Below are 15,773 nucleotides of genomic sequence, written 5' to 3' on the forward strand. Positions count from 1 at the left end.
AGGACTTACTTTGAAATCCTGGCTTTGCCATTTACAGGCTGTGTGGCCCCGAGCATGGTACTTAACCTTGGTTTTGCTCAATATAATTTAGGATAGATAAGAACTCTGTCATCAGGCTCTGAGGATTAAATGAAATAATGTATGCTAAGTGTGTTACCTATGGTCGGGCCGCATGTCTGTCTTAGAAAAGGGCATCATTCTGGAGTGATGCGGCCACTCTGATTGGCATGGCTGCAGCCCCCTCCAGCGCCTGCCTGGGCCAAGTGCCCTTGTGCTGCCCAGCCTGCCCTCTCCTCATCCCACTTTACCTGCAAACTTGTGAACCGGGAGTTAGTTGTTATGGCCATGCTCATCTTAGATGATTAACTGTGGCAAGAAGAAGAGAAGGGTGCAGTGTTATTCCTTTGGTGGGAGATGGAGAGATAACCAGGACAATTTAAGCCTTGGAGCCTTAAAATATATAATCGGTATGCTACAGAGCCAGACTGGAATAAACAAAAAGGCATGTAATTTGAACAAAGGATTCTTGGAAATCTGAAGTGGAAACTTAGCCCCCAGAGCAGGAGATTTTACCTACTTGGAAAATTGAATGTTAACCTTCAGGATGTTGAAATTCCTGGATAACTTAACAGAGTGTCTAAAATGTGGGTTCCCATGAACGATGACTTAGAGCTGGAGCTACAGTGCGGTTCTAGCAGTGGGGACATGTTGCTATGGAAACCCTGAAGCTGGAAGTTCCTCCATGCCTCAGAAAGGCTGTCAATTAGATCCATGCACTTGGGGAGTCTAATGAAAACAGACACTTGTCATTTTTCCAGCGGCCATCTAACATATACATTTAAAATATGACCATGGAAAGAAAAGCCTGCGGTTAAGTTGAGCTGTTTAAGAGAATTCTCTTGTGTGGCTTTGACAGGGCAGATTTTTTTTTCTCTCCCTCTACATTAAAGGAAAAAAATGAGGCCCTCCAGTGTTGAGCAGAAACACAAATAGGAGGACCACTTATGGTGGTTCATTCCAGGCTGTTGGAAGGGAGCCTCAGGCCTACAACCCTTATTTACTTCACAGTGAGGGTGGCTGGCTCTCCCTTTCATATTCACCCCTCTCAAACTGGGTCCCCAGAGCTTTTGGTATTGTGAACTCACACTGGTTGACTGATAGGTACTTTTCTTTTAATGGGGCAGCTCATAAAAGAGACCTTCATTAGACACCACTCTCTGCAAATGTCAGATGCTGAGGAATAAGGAATCATAGTTTTCGCTTAGATTGACTTGCCATTTGAGGCCAACTGCTGGGATCTGACTTTCCCTGAGAACACAAATCAATAGTCAGTAGAGAAATCAGAGAAGAAGAGCTGGTTGAAGATGGGGTATTACTATTTGTTTTCAATTGAATGTATGTGTGTATATATATATTTGCTTATTTTTACCCAAACATGCTAATTTTGAGTTGCAATTTGCAGAAGAAACACTTGTACTTCTTATCATGGGATGATTAATAATAAGATGGGAACACTTTTTTCAAATTGGGCTGGGAACTGAGGACCTGGTGGTTAGGAACAATGTCAGGCACAAACAAAGAGCTGAAAGCTCACATTTAGTCATGCCTGCCTTTGCCTAACCCATTAGGCAGCCAAATGACAATTGAAAATTCAGTTCCCAACATTGAGAAGTAAAGACTGGTGCCTCTTTGACTTCTGAGTTCAGGGCATCCTACTCTTTTTACTTTTCTTTTATATGTCAAATCAGAAGTAGATCAACAGAAACCAGTGTTATTAGTTCTCCAGTTAAGTTTGGCTCATAAGAGTGTAGCAAACTACATTTGGTTTTCAGTGATATTTGGAAATCGCATTTTATGTTCCAGATCTGATTGCATCTGGTAATTATCACATCTCTTTTTTTTTTTTTTTTTTTTTTTGCGGTACGCTGGCCTCTCACTGTTGCGGCCCCTCCCGTTGCGGAGCACAGGCTCTGGATGTGCAGTCTCAGCGGCCATGGCTCACGGGCCCAGCCGCTCCGCGGCATGTGGGATCTTCCTGGACTGGGGCACGAACCCGCGTCCCCTGCATCGGCAGGTGGACTCTCAACCACTGCGCCACCAGGGAAGCCCTCACATCTCTTTTTGTGGCAAAGAAGCTAACAATATTGATACGGAAAGACACAGATATTGCTTGCCCTCACGATTGAACTGGGGGGGGGGACACAGTAATTACACATATCCCCAAAGTACACATATTATTTGGCACTAGATAAAGATTCTGCTGAGAAACTCTTTCTTCGTATACACAGTAATGATGGTAATTAGTACAATAAAAACAGGAAACAGCAAACCAAAGTCACATATCTGTCCCCATAGCTTTATACTCTGATATCAAACACTGCAGATGGATGGTTGGCAGAATGATTCCCCACATCAAATATGTTCAAGTAGAAAGTGCGGTTCAGTAGTTAGAGTGTAAGACTTAACATGGACTCTACCACTAACTGACTGTGTAATCTTGGGAAAGTCACTCACCCAATCTGGCTATCAGTTTTAACACCTCTATTATCAATATAAGAGAGTTGATCTAATTGAGGACAAGTTTCCTTTTTTGATTCTGTGTAAGTGCAAAGCCTGCCATGTGGCCTTTAGGAGCTGAGCAAGTAGCTACTTCCTGGATGGGCAAGGAAGGCCCTATTCCCACAGAAGCAAGAGTTGTGCTACAGCTTCCCAGCCTAACCGCGAGGACATATGAGGACTAGCAGCTTTGTTCTGCTTCTGCAGAGCATGGGCAAGAGTCTAAGCACCTCTCTCTCAAACAGCAAGAGTTGCCCAGGCAGTGCACACACCAACATGCTTCTCTGAGTGCTCTTGGATGAGAAGATGAGATGTTGCTCTGAGTGGGTCTTTTGGTTGGTAGTTATAGGATCTCAAAGTTGTGGCTACATGGTCATCACTTAGATTCTCTTAAATTTTGTGATTTGCTACTTTTGGTAGCACAAAATTAGAACTTGGGAAAGAACAAAGGGATGGTCACCTTCCCCATAAGCTGTATTAATGGCAATCAATTTATAGAGACAATTGCTCCTTTTTGGGAGTGCCTCCTCTGACTCGATGCTGTCTGCCAGCTGAAGGTGAAATTACAACAATTACAAACTTAATATTGGCTGTGACCCCTGAATTGACCCTTTGAAGGAAACTGGATTGTGTCTGAGTCTGTTATCTCTGCAAGGGGACAAGCTGTCTTCAGAATTGCTTTGGGGGCCCCATCATGTCATTGTGAAATTGCAGTTGGTGACCTTGGCAACATTTTTCAGATTTCGTGCAGATAAGCTTGAACACAGCCAGGTCCCTGGTTTCCAATGTTATTTAGAGAATTGGATGATTTAAAGCACTTATTTTTCCTTAACTCAATTCTCATCATAATCCGTCAACATCACAGTACGTTTATTCTCCATTTCATTCTTATATGATCCTATTAGTTGGGAGTAACCCAAGTGATATTTTTCTTTACTATGGCCCTGTCTCCTCTTTGCCTTTGCTAGAACCTTTTACTAAGTCAGAATTCAGCCATCCTCTATGCAACAATTTTTATAACCCTGATTTTGCTCCTTGGGTTTTGCTAGGGATGAGATGAAGGCGGTTCCTTCTGTTCTATGCAAATGACATTTACAGCAGTGTCTTTAAATCAGAGGTTTGAATTGCCTCTCTTAGATGATTGAGGCTGATATATTTGCAATCAGCTGCACTCCGTGGTGTCCTCGTGCTACTCCATGAAAGTGAAAGTAAGTTTTGGAATTGAGAGTGAGTCACACTTCCAGGCCTTAAGGAACATGGCCCCATCGTGACTTCAGTGTGATGACTCAGCCAAAGTGGAGCCTAGTATGTGTGAAAGGCTTCATTCTTGGCTATGTGGCTGCTTCCTTTTAAGTTTCCAGGTGAGGGACTTCCCTGGTGGAGCTGTGGTTAAGAATCTGCCTGCCAATGCAGGGAACACAGGTTCGAGCCCTGGTCCGGGAAGATCCCACATGCTGCGGAGCAGCTAAGCCCGTGCGCCACAACTACTGAGCCTGCGCTCTAGAGCCCACGAGCCACAACTACTGAGCCCACGAGCCACAACTACTGAGTGCACATGCCACAACTACTGAAGCCCATGCATCTAGAGCCTGTGCTCCGCAACAAGGGAAGCCACGGTGATGAGAAGCCCACGCACTGCAATGAAGAGTAACCCCTACTTGCCACAACTAGAGAAAGCCCATGCACAGCAACAAAGACCCAGTGCAGCCAAAAATAAATAAATAAATTTAAGTTAAAATAATAACATAAAAAAATTTTTTTTAATGTTTAAATAAATAAATACTTAAAAAAATTTCCAGGTGAAACTGACATTCCCTGTTGTCAAGGAGCCAGTGGCTCTGAGTGAGCTCTCACCATAGCGGGAATGCTGGCCTGCCTCAAGGGGCATTTCTGCGTTTCCTGAGTTGGTTGCCTGTATATTGGAAACCTCACTGATCAGAGGCCATGACAGAAGGCAACATTTACTGTCACCATTAAAGGTTATTTAAGGAATGCACATTCCTCCTGTACAACTGTTTTTCCCTTTGCCATAGCAGTAGAGGGCAATATGATAAAGTCTCAGTTCAGTTCAATTTGACAGACTACTCATTGAGAATCTGTTGCGCTGGGACTAGTGAGATGAAGAGCTAAGGACTGCCCTGCTTACGAGGTACCACTTAAGTGGATTTGATGTGGGATGTGTTGAACTCAGTGACATGGTCAGTGGGGAAAGAGAGGGAATCAGGGCTAGGATTATGGAAATAAACCAGCTCTGCAATTTTCCTCTCTAAACAGATGGCCAGCATTGTAATATACTGTGTAAAGGGAGTTCCAATACCTTGTATTTAGTATCTGAATGAATGTGACTGTAGGCCTGGCTCATCCCTGAAGTTGTGTGGATGGAGTACAGCAGTCCTCCTCATCCATGAGGATACATTCCAAGACCCCCAGTGGATGCCTGAAACCTTGGATAGTGCTGGACCCTATTATATATGCTATATATTTTCCTATACATACATGATAAAGTTTAATTTATAAATTAGGCACAATAAGTGATTAGGAACAATAACTAATTATAATATAGAAGAATGATAACAATATACTGTAATAAAAATTATGTGAATGTGGTCTCTCTCTCTCTCTCTCAAAATATCTTATGGTACAAACTTAATGCCCTTATCGTACACTGTGGCTATAACTTTTGCAGTTTGAAGTGCAACAGCAAAACTAGCACAAATTTCTTTTTCCTTCTTCATAATTTCACAATAGAATATTTGTTCTTACAGTAGATCTTAGCAACCTCAGCATATGAATTTTTTTTCTTCCCTTACTAAGTCAACGACTTTCCCTTTTCAGTGAAAGGAAGGACTCTATGGCTTCTCTTTGGCATATCTGAACTGCCAGCATCACAACTCTTGTACTTTCGGGCCATTATTAAGTAAAATAAGGGTGACATGAACACAAGCCCTGCAATACTGCGACTGTCAATCTGATAACTGAGACGGCTACTAAGAGACTAACTGGCAGGAGACGCTCAACAAGGGATGCTTCCCATTTCAGGCAGGACAGAGTGGGGCGAATGGGATGAGACTTCATCGTGCTGTTTAGAACAGGGCACAATTTAAAACTTATGAATTTTTTTTCCTGGAATTTTTCATTTAATATTTTGGGACTGCTGTTGATCGTGTGTGATTGAAACCACAGACAGGGAAAGCTCATATAAGAGGGAGCTGCTGTACCTAGAGCTACATGATTCATCCCTGCAGATCTGGCCCTTACTTCTGGTTAGGGGTAGTGAGTCAGGGCCCTGTTTCCTGAAGCAAGGGCCAGTGTGAGGTAAGCATACTATCAGAGTCTGGTCTACAGAAATAGGGATTGAAGCATAGTTTCATTTTCCACATTGTACTGATCACCCCCATTCTTTTTCTTACAACTTACTTCACTTGGCTTCTGGGATGCCAAACGACTTGATGGTTCTTCTACCTCACTGGTTATTCTTCTCAGTCTCCGTAACTGGTTCCTCCTCATTTCCTGACCTCCTCGGATAAGTGCAGATTCACTTATGCAGTTTACTCAGCATTTCCACTTGAGCCTCTCAAACACAACAGGTTCCAAATCAGAGCTCCTTCTTTCCACCTGCCCCATCTGTAATCTTCCACATCTCAGTTTATGGCAAATCTGGTCTTCTAGTTGCTCAGCAAACGAAGACTTGAGCCGTCATCGTTCCTCTCTCTCTCTCTCATGCACATGACATCTATGTTGTAAAGAAATGCTGTTGGCCCTACCTTCAGAACACATCCAGGGTTCAACACTTCTCACGGCCTCCTCTGTTACCACCTTGGGGGGAGCCTTCAGCATTTCATCTACATTCTGTATCATGACAATAATTGTCAAACTGCTTCTTACTCTGCTCCTCCTGTATAATCAGTTTTCAACACAGTACAGAAACTTATTCATGGAATATCTAAACCAGATAATGCCAGTCTTCAAAAACCCTGCAAATACTTCATGTCATTCACAGTGGAAGCCAATGTTCTTATGAGGGTCTGTGTGGTCTAGCCTCAGTGACTTCTCAGACTTATCCCCTGAGGTCCTTATGCTCGGTGGCTCCACTGCAGCCCGCTGGTAGCTCCAGCACCCAAACAACCTCCTCCCAGTCTCCACACTGGCTGCTTCCTCTGCTTTCCTCCAGTTATCTGCATACTTAACCTTCCTTATCTCCTTCTGGTCTTTACTCATTTGTCACTATCTCAATATGGCCTGCTTAGATCACCCTATTTTATTTTTTTCTTTCATTGAAGTCTAGTTGCTGTACAATATTATATAAGTTACAGGTGTACAATATAGTGAGTCACAATTTTTAAAGGTTATAGTTATTAGAAAGTATTGGTTATATTCCCCTACATCCTTGTAGCTTATTTTACAGCTACTAGTTTGTACCTCTTAATCCCCTACCCCTATATTGCCGCTCTCCTCTTCTGTCTCCCCACTGGTAGCCACTAGTTTGTTCTCTATATTTGTGAGTCTGCTTTTTTTTTGTTACATTCACTAGTGTGTTGTATTTTTTTAGATTCCACTTATAAGTCATATCATGCAGTATTTGTCTTCTCTGCCTGACTTATCTCACATGGCATAATGCCAAGTCCATCCATGTTGCTGTATATGGCAAAATTTCATTCTTTTTTATGACTGAGTAGTATTCCATTGTATATACACGCCACATCTTCTTTGTCCGCTCATCTCTTGATGGCACTTAGGTTGCTTCAGTATCTTGGCAATTGTAAATAATGCTGCTATGAACTTGGGGGTGCATGAATTAGTGTTATTGTTTTTTTCGGATATATACCCAGCAGTGGAATTTCTGGATCGTATGGTAGTTCTATTTTTAGTTTTTTGAGAAATCTCTATATTGTTTTCCACAGTGGCTGCACCAATTTACATTCCCACCAACAGTGCAAGAGGGTTCCCTTTTCTCCACATCCTCGCCAACATTTGTTATTTGTGTTCTTTTTGATGATAGCCATTCTGGCAGGTGTGAGGTGATACCTCATTGTGGTTTTGATTTGCATTTCCTTAATGATTAGTGATGTTGAGCATCTTTTCATGTGCCTGTTGGCCATCTGCATATTGCAACCTGCATCCACCCTCCCCACCACCCTCCTTTGACAGGCGTTCCTGGTCCTGAGTAAGTAGTAAACTTACTCAGCTTTTTTTTTCTTCATCACAGATATTATCACCTTCCAATGTACTATGTTTTTCACTGTTTGCTGTTTGTCTTCCCTCCATCCTCCCCTCCCACCTACACACCAGAAAGAAAGGTGCATGTGGGTAGGGTTTTTTATTTGTTTGTTCACCATTGTATTACAAGTGCCTTGAAATGGATCTGGTAGATGGTGGGGCCTCAATAAGTTGGTTGAATGAATGAATCCCGCAATCCTGTGCCTTCTTAATAAGCGCTTTCAAATACTGGGAGGTTCCAGGTTTTCATTTGGAAAAGGAGTGGTCAGTGAATTCTTAACCCACTCGTTGCTTTTACTCAACCCTAGAATGTATTTTGTCATATAATACCATAGAATTTAGTTGTAATTTTTTAAATTGACATCATTAGGTGTTTCCCCCTCTGAAAAAAAAGGGATACTCAGATATTTTAGGGAGAGTCAGACTTGCTGATCAAGCGGCTTGCACCACGCTTTGATTTTCTTAGGAATTCCCGGGCATATCATTCTATTCAGCCCTGACGTGCTAGGTTCATAGTGTTGGAGATAACTGACTCTAGCGCTGAGATATGCCAGTTGAGTCAGGCACCTAAAGTCACAGCAGTTGTCTTTGCTGGCATTATCAGTACCACGAAAAAACGGTTCTTATCACATCTTTCATTTTGAAGACGTGTGTGCATCTTTCTCCTTGGAAAAGAGAATCATGTATCGTTCCCATTTCTTCATGTAGAATGCTAAAAAGACATTCGCTCAGGGGTTGGAATGATCAAATCCATATTTTCTTCAATAAATAATCAAGATCAGGAAATAATACAAACCCCAACTCATCTCTAAGAATATAGAAAAGTGGGGATTGATGTTTAATTGCAAATGCTTGCATGAGCCAGCGTATCTCGTCGGCACTTCAGTGGGATTTCAAACCCTAAATAAACCCTGCTTTCTAGTTTATTTAGGTGTGATGCTGTCAGGAGTGTTTTTAATTATTTTTTTAACTCTTTGGCAAAAGGAAGATAATTGATTCTGATAGCTCTTCTCTAAACCAGAATCTGCTCTCACTCTTTATATACCCTTTGGAGTAAAGAAAGACAGAAAAATACACTGGTGATGGCTTTGCAGTATGAATTGTAGGGGAGATAAAGGGAACAGGCCCTCCTGAGCTCACATTCTTCTTTTCCCGTGAAAACATTTCTGTGATTCCTTGCAATTCTCTCAAGACCAGAGGATAAAGATTGTGCTGTAGATGTAACAGTCTTAATTAGTAAAACTGACGAGAAAATACTTATCTCTTTATATTGAATGACAGGAAAACACAACCTGGGGAATTTGTCACTTACGACTGAACAGAATCACATTTGAGTCTTACACATTTGTGTCAACTTGATTAGTTCACAGACAGGTTTTGGTTTAGCTTCCTGGATCATGAATATTCTGAATTCTTAGTTTTTCTTATCTGCAAAGAAAAACAGTTTATAACATGAGGCCTGAACAAACAAAGTACTTTAGACCCTTTACAGTTTCCCTGCTATAGAAGCCGGTTTTCTGCTTAAAAGGGAAACTTGCTTTTTAAAATTTCATTTTTTTTTTTTTGATCAGAGATGGGGGGGTTCACCACTTTATTTTCTAATTTTTTTAAGGAAGGAAGACTTGTATTTTTGAATTCCACAATACTAATTCCACGACAGCTTTTCTAGCCATAATTGTACCTCCAAAAATAGTCACTTTACTGAAACAACTCTCTCTTCAAAAGAGCATAAATATTTATCATTCCTCCTTGATAAATACTACACATGTATGCCAAGAACTGATTCATTCTTTGCAAGTCAGCAGTTTCATCCAATAGTAAAGAAACATGTCTACTATCATACGTGGTGTTATTTGCTACAGAGAATTCACCAAAGCCTGTTCTGAGCAGAATATTTGGCATTAGTTCTGTGTGAATCACAAGAGTTTTATCAATAGATAGTGTAGCTTGTACCTTTTTTCCTTGTGTGAAATACAGCTTTGAAAAATGCCTCTCTTGGTCTCTTACATAACTTAAGTGAGTGAATTAATTTGGGGACACTAACATTATTTTTATTAATTTTTCCAGAAAGACATTGCATCTTTGAAAATGAACCACAAGCTTTGATGACTTCATGTCACTACTAGCTAAGGTTTTCTTACAGTAGCAGCATGGTTTTTCTGGGCTCCAGGGGAGCAGGAGGAAGGCAGTGCCAGGGACAGCTGGCACGATTCCTCTTTCTGTCGATGATGGGGATGTGGCCTTTCAATCATGAGCCTTGCTTAATTTGGTCCATGAACCAGGAGAGTGTCGTATTTGTAAACATTCTCTTCAAAAAAGGGAAAAGGTTCTAAGTGTATATTTGTCCAGATTGGTAATATCCACAGAAAAAAACAAAAGAAAGAAAAAAGAAAAAATTGGCTTTCTTGTACTTCTGGCTGGGTCCTACCTGACTTGCAGGGTTCACTGGAGACTTGGGCCCCAGGAACAAGAGAAGAGCCCAAAATGACAGGCTGGGCCTGTTTCTGCCTGGGCCCCTGCCATGCTTCACGCTTCTGTTAAGGTCTGTATCCTTTGTCAAAAAAAGTTAGGAATTTATATGGTGTATGGGTGTATGTATGTGTGTTTACTACCCACAAATCCAAAACCTATTTCCAGAGGTAGAACAGCACACTAAGGACTAGGAGTTAATAAAGTGGTTGGTTCCATCAATCTCCATTTTCAGATATTCATTATTGTATTTTCTGGTCATATTTTATTTTTTAGGTACTTATGCTACATCACTGTAGGTACAGATTCACTTGTCCCAGCACACAGAGTTATGTCCCCACTTAAGTCACCTCTTTTATTTATATTTACAACATCAGTGTGAGTGGTACTACATTTTCAAACTTTTCTGTGGCTTTATTGAGGTGAGTTGATTTATAATAAACTGCACATATAAAGAGTATATCATTTGATAAGTTTAACAGATGTGTACACCCATGAAACCGTCGAGAAACCATTTTGCCATCAAGATAATGAACATATCCATCACCCTCAAAAATTACTTTGTGCCTATTCGTAATTGTACCCTCCAGCTCTCTAACCCTCCATCCCCAGGCAATCACTGATCTGCTTCCTGTTATTGTAAATTAGTCTGCATTTTCTGGAATTTAATACAAATGGAATCATATAGAACGCACTCTTTCTTGTCTGGCTTCTTTCACTCACCGTCATTGTTTTGAGATTCAAACATGTTGTATGTATTAGTAGTTTTTTCTCCCATTTTTATTGTTGAGCAGTGTTCCATCATATGGACATACAGCAATTTCTTTATCTTGTTGATGGACATTTGTGTTGTTTTCCGTCAGTGGCTACTACAAACAAAACTATTACTAACGTTAATGAACAGATCTTTAAATGGGCATATGCTTTAATTTCTCTTGGGTACACACTTAGGAGTGGAATGGTTGCATCATATAGTAGATGTATTTTTAACTTTTTATAAAAGTGTCAGACTGTTTTACAAAGTGTTTGTATCATTTTCCATTCCTTTCAGCAGTGGATGAGAGTTCCACTTGCTCCACATCCTTGAAAGAATTGGTATGGCCACTCTTAATTTTCAAGTTTCTAATAGTGGATAGTGGAATCTCATTGTGTTTTTTTTTTTTAACATCTTTATTGGGGTATAATTGCTTTACAATGGTGTGTTAGTTTCTGCTTTATAACAAAGTGAATCAGTTATACATATACATATGTTCCCATATCTCTTCCCTCTTGCGTCTCCCTCCCTCCCACCCTCCCTATCCCACCCCTCCAGGCGGTCACAAAGCACCCAGCCAATATCCCTGTGCCATGCGGCTGCTTCCCACTAGCTATCTACCTTACGTTTGTTAGTGTGTATATGTCCATGCCTCTCTCTTGCCCTGTCACAGCTCACCCTTCCCCCTCCCCATATCCTCAAGTCCGTTCTCCAGTAGGTCTGTATCTTTATTCCTGTCTTTACCCCTAGGTTCTTCATGACATTTTTTTTTTCTTAAATTCCATATATATGTGTTAGCATACGGTATTTGTCTTTTTCTTTCTGACTTACTTCACTCTGTATGACAGACTCTAGGTCTATCCACCTCATTACAAATAGTTCAATTTCGTTTCTTTTTATGGCTGAGTAATATTCCATTGTATATATGTGCCACATCTTCTTTATCCATTCATCCGATGATGGGCACTTAGGTTGTTTCCATCTCCTGGCTATTGTAAATAGAGCTGCAATGAACATTCTGGTACATGACTCCTTTTGAATTCTGGTTTTCTCAGGGTATATGCCCAGTAGTGGGATTGCTGGGTCATATGGTAGTTCTATTTGTAGTTTTAATTTGCATTTCCCTAATGTCTAATGATGTTCATCTAATAACCCTTGACTGATGCGTATGCACTTATTTACCATCATGTATCTTTTTTGGTGATATATCCATTCAAATGTTTCATCCATTTTGAATTTTTAAAATTATTTTTTATTGTTTTAGACTTCTTTATATATTCTGGATGTGGTTTCATTGATTTTTCTCTATTGTTCTTCTGTTCTATTTCATCAATTTCAATCTAATTTTTACTGTTTCCTTCCTTGTGCTTACTTTGTCTTTATTTGTTCTTTTTATTTTTTTTCTAATTTGTTAAGAGATAAGCCGTGGTCATTGAACTGAAAATTTTCTTCTTTCTAAAATATCAGTATTTAGTGGTGTAAATGTCCCCTTCGATACTGCCTTAGTTGCATTCCAATAACTTTTGATATGTTGTATTTTCGTAATCATTCAGTTCAAAATACTAATTTCCCATTCTGATGTCTCCTTTGACCCATGAATTATTTTAAAATGCAATCCAGAGCTAGAATTAAAGGTAAATGTAAATGGGGAAATAAACACCCACAGCAGATCTTGCTCTGGAGTGCAAGTCAGTGTGGACAGTTGGGGAGAGACTAAACAAAGTGGGAAAATACCAGAACAGGTCCGAGTTCTCTTAAGTTGGAACACAGTTACTGAAGACTTGAAATAAACAGACTCAAAAATGTGCAAAACTAGAGCAGCAGTCCAGGGAAGGCTCCATTTCTGCAGTTGTCTTGAAAAAGATGGGTGTCTCTGGGTGGCTTCGTGGCAAAGATGAGGAAGGAAGCAGGTAGAAGAAATAAACAATACTATACAAACAAAAGAGGACTGATGAATTGGAAGATACTCCAACTTTCTCTATTTATGATTCTATCCCCAAGTAAATTGTACCCTCTGTAGCAAGAGAGAAGGATACTGTTCAACTAAGAAACCCAGCAGACTAATCCAAAAGTTTTAACCTTCCTACATAGAAGGAGGTCAACTGCTAATCTGGAAAAAGAGAAGACATTTTAAAATGAAAGGAAATCAACTGCTAATCTAGAAAAATGGAAGACATTTTAAAATTAAAGGAAATCAAATCAAAATTAAAGGGCCACACAAAACAACTCTAAATAGAAATTGAAAATAAGAATCAACTTATTTAGCTAATGAAAACATTTGCCTAAAATGAAAATGAAACAGGAAAATGGTAGGAATTAAATACTACTAAAAAAACACTTGCAAATAAAGAACACCTTGATTCAAAATTTACAACTTTGATTCAAAAATAAAAACTCCCAAGAGAAATGAACAAAAAAATTAAAAGAACAAGATGAAATGACATGTGATCAAATCAGGAAAGAATTTGAAGTAAAAGGACAAATAATCGGATGCATGAAGACGAAATTATAGGTGCCCAAAGGATAGTGGACTGAAGTAATAAAACAGAAAAAAAAAGAAGTAAATACAATTAAGAAAGAGGGTAGAAGAATCTGAAAAACAAGTTATAAAAGATAGGTAAAGAAGATCCAGAACACCTATTATTGGAATCTCTGAAGAAGAAAAACAAAATATAGAATGAAACCAATACCTAAAATTGTAATCCAAAAAAAAATCTGTAAATAAAAAAATGATCTGTATCTATATATCAAAATGTTACACTGTAAGTTTGGAAAATTGACCAGTAACCAACAGCTCTGGCACATATCCTGGTGAAACTTTTAATCTTTAAAAATAAAGAAAAAAAACCAAAAAACCTCTGGCCTCCAGGCAAAAAAATCATTTGCTGACAAAGGAAAGAGAAACAGTGTGGCATCAAACTTCTTTCCATCAACCTACAAAGCAAGAACAAAGAGGAGCATCATTTTTAAACAACTCAAGGAAAAAAAGTGATAGCCAAGGACTTTATGTCCAGACAAACTGTTCTTCATATATCAGAATTACAAAAAACAGTTTTAATACAGTTGGCCCTCCCTATGTGCTGGTTCTGCATCTGTGGATTCAATCGAGGATCAAAAATATTTGGAAGAAAAAAAAAATCCAAAAAGTTCCTAAAACCAAAACTTGAATTTGTGGCACACCGGTAACTATTTATATAGCACATACATTGTATTAGGTATTATAAGTAATCTAGAGATAATTTAAAGTATATGGGAAGATGTGCATAGACTATGTAGTATTTGCAAATACTACACCATTTTATAAAAGGTGCTTGAGCATCCATAGAATTTGGTATCCATGGGGGATTTGTTCCAGGACCTGTGGATACCAAGGGATGAGTGTATTCAAAAACTCAGGGGATACCGTACTCAGAGCCCTTCCTGAAGAATCTATGACAGATGAGCTTTGTCTCTACCAAGAGTGACTGGGGAGCTTTGGCAAGATGTGATGACTATGACCACTGAACGAACCACTTCCACCCTGCCCTTGCCTTGGAGAAGGTCTAAGTTCTGCTCTGCCTCCCCTCCATACTAGCTTGACTTTCAGAAATGAGGCCCAAATGGGCAGACCTGAGATCAACCAGGCAGAGATGTTTTCTATGTGAATGTTGCCTGTGTGTGAGCACTAAATCTTTAAAAACTAACTGGAAATATCTTGCTCATTTCAACAGCGAAATATGTTCTCTGTGGATTCCATCCCCAGTCGTGGCTGCTTAAGATAATAGACAACTGAATTATAGAAATGAAAGGCGGGAAAAGGCAGGAGTCTACAGGCTGCCCATGAAAATTTGCAGAGGAGAGTTTATGAATTTGAGTTATACAGACAGGAGCAGACTGTCTTGCATAGAGGAAACAACAAAGAAGGTGAGAAGTTTTAATTGTTCCCAGTGTTTATCTCGTGGGTATTTGAATGCCTCTGTTGCCTGACAAAGACAGTGTTTGGTGCCCTTCCATATTATGTTAAATTGGGGGAGGGATGTGTTCCTCGAGTTTCAGAAATACCCTAAGCCCTCATAGCATCCTTGGTGCCAGTAGGAGGTATGGGCATCCCTGAATGGTTTTAAGGGTTTCCTCCCTCTGTTTATATTCCTTTTGAAATAGACCCTTGCTATTCAAAGTGTGCCTAGTACCAGCAGTACTGGCATCATTGAGGAGCTTGTTAGAGATGCAGAATCTGTCTGCATTTCTGAAGTATCTTAAGCTTGAATATACATACAAATTATCTGGAGATCTTGCTAAAGGTAGATTTTGGTTCAGAAGTCTGGGGTGGGGCCCAAGATTCTGCATTTCTAACAAGCTCTCAGGTGATTTCAATGTTTCTGGTCCTCGGGTCCTTGCGATACACTAGATCACTTATACTCAGTTCCCTTCCAGAAGGGGTTTGTTGAAGGAACCTTTTCTGATGTTCCCTGGCAGGCTAGTGTGTCCTGTGTTTCCCTATACATATCTAAAAAGAGCAATAAGCCATCATAAGTGGAGAGGATCTCCTGAGGACCCAGAACTAGGTTTTGTCTACAGTGGTTATTCCTAGACTAAATTTCCCTTATCTAGTCTTCTCAGGAAATCACATAGAATCAGGAATCACAGTTATCCATACCTATCTTGAAGTTTTTAGTGACCTCTTGACTATTGTGCAGATTCAAGAAAGGGCTCTTAATGTATAGCTGAATTTATTATGTAAGACATTAGTAGGAATATAATATAGTGAAATCCAACAAACAAAAAACACTGCTACTTC

The 15,773-nt window shown here is 39.8% G+C and overlaps 1 protein-coding gene across 1 annotated transcript in view; it reads left to right on the forward strand.

Annotated features, from left to right (window-relative positions):
- The window catches only part of CCSER2 (coiled-coil serine rich protein 2), a 419,884-nt gene extending 405,141 nt beyond the window's left edge, over window positions 1-14,743 (forward strand). The window contains exon 12 of the mRNA XM_029244982.1: window positions 14,707-14,743. The gene's annotated coding sequence lies outside the window, so the exon portion shown is untranslated. The remainder of the gene's footprint in view (window positions 1-14,706) is intronic.
- Window positions 14,744-15,773: the final 1,030 nt, after the last annotated feature.

Source organism: Monodon monoceros, unplaced genomic scaffold (assembly GCF_005190385.1).
Source record: "Monodon monoceros isolate NGI ecotype Baffin Bay Population unplaced genomic scaffold, NGI_Narwhal_1 Super_Scaffold_4, whole genome shotgun sequence".
Taxonomy (NCBI): domain Eukaryota; kingdom Metazoa; phylum Chordata; class Mammalia; order Artiodactyla; family Monodontidae; genus Monodon; species Monodon monoceros.